We start from the raw sequence: 1,347 nt of genomic DNA on the forward strand, positions 1-1,347 counted from the left end.
CGTCGATCCACCGGTCGCCCCGGGTACAGCGATGTTGTGTATAAAATACATGCAAACTCGACATTTGCACAAACTCGGTGAAACTACATTCAAATTTGTACATGAAAACATGCAAACTACGACTGAACTACACCTAACCGCCGCCGCCGCTGTCTACATGCCGAGAAGCCTATAGAAGCGGGTGTAGTCGCCGTCGTCTTCGTTGCACGGCTGGCTTGAGCCGGCGACGTCGCTGCTGCAGCCCCGGCCAGGGTCAGCGAGGCGTGGTGGCGCGCTGGACGGCCCGGCCTCGTCCTCCTCGTTGCTGTCTAGGACGATGACGCCGCCCTTCTCGCGCCCACGGCGCCGGGCCTGGAGCTCCGCGTACGCCCGGCGCTGGCGGCGGACCTTCTCACGGATGTAGTCCTCCTTCGCCCACTTAAGAGCGGACTCGTTGTCGGGGGCTGCCATCTCGGCGTGCTCCGGCTTCACCGGGAGCAGCCCCAGATCGGGCTTCGGCCGGACCAGGCAGGGAGGGCCGGGCACCCTCGTTGATGACGAGGGCAGCGCTGCGGGTGCGGCGCCCGAGCGGCGTCTCCTCCGGCTCGGGCTTTGACGGAGCGGAGCGCGGCCGGTGAGCCGGAACCCGACGACGAGGACGACCCCGGCTCCATCAGCCGCGGTGTCCAAGAGCTACCACGGCGGCGAGAGAAGAACGGCCGCTGCGGGTACTCGAGGTGCGGCACGTTGCCGGTCTCGATGTGGTCGAGGACGGCCTCGAGGATGCGGTCTGGCACGCCCCACCACTCGCGTCGACCGTCGGTGTTGAAGCGGCCGCGGGGGATGACGCCGTTGGTGGCGGTGATCTGCTCCTCGCGGCGGCGCTGGAAGTACATGGTCCAGAGGGTGTGGCTGTCGGCGGCGTAGCGCGGCTTGTCCCTCTGCACCTGCGTCAGGGAAGAGCGGATGCGGGCGATCTCGGCACGCCGTGCCGCTCCTTCGGGCACCGGTGGCACCGGTACGCCACCGGCGCTCAGCCACCACGTCCCCGACACCCGCATGTTCGAGGGCGCTGGGTACTCGGCCTCGTAGAGCAGGCGCGCCTCCTGCTTTTGAAGGTGGCGGCGGCCGAAGTCGTTCGCCGCCGCGCCATTGCCTGGGTACCTCTTGGCCATGTTTCTTGTCGGCGGGAAGATAGGAGTGTTGCTATCTACGCCGGAGAGGAGGAAAATGAGAGCTATGGCGTCCACCAGCGGGAGGTTGCCTTTTATAACCGTAGCGGGGCGGTGACGGGCTGCATGCCAGGCGACGTGTGGCTGGACATGCGTCGCGGCGCGTTCATTGCGCCGCCCGTGAGAGGCATCAATG

This window comes from Triticum dicoccoides, chromosome 4A (assembly GCF_002162155.2).
Source record: "Triticum dicoccoides isolate Atlit2015 ecotype Zavitan chromosome 4A, WEW_v2.0, whole genome shotgun sequence".
NCBI classification, from domain to species: Eukaryota; Viridiplantae; Streptophyta; class Magnoliopsida; order Poales; family Poaceae; genus Triticum; species Triticum dicoccoides.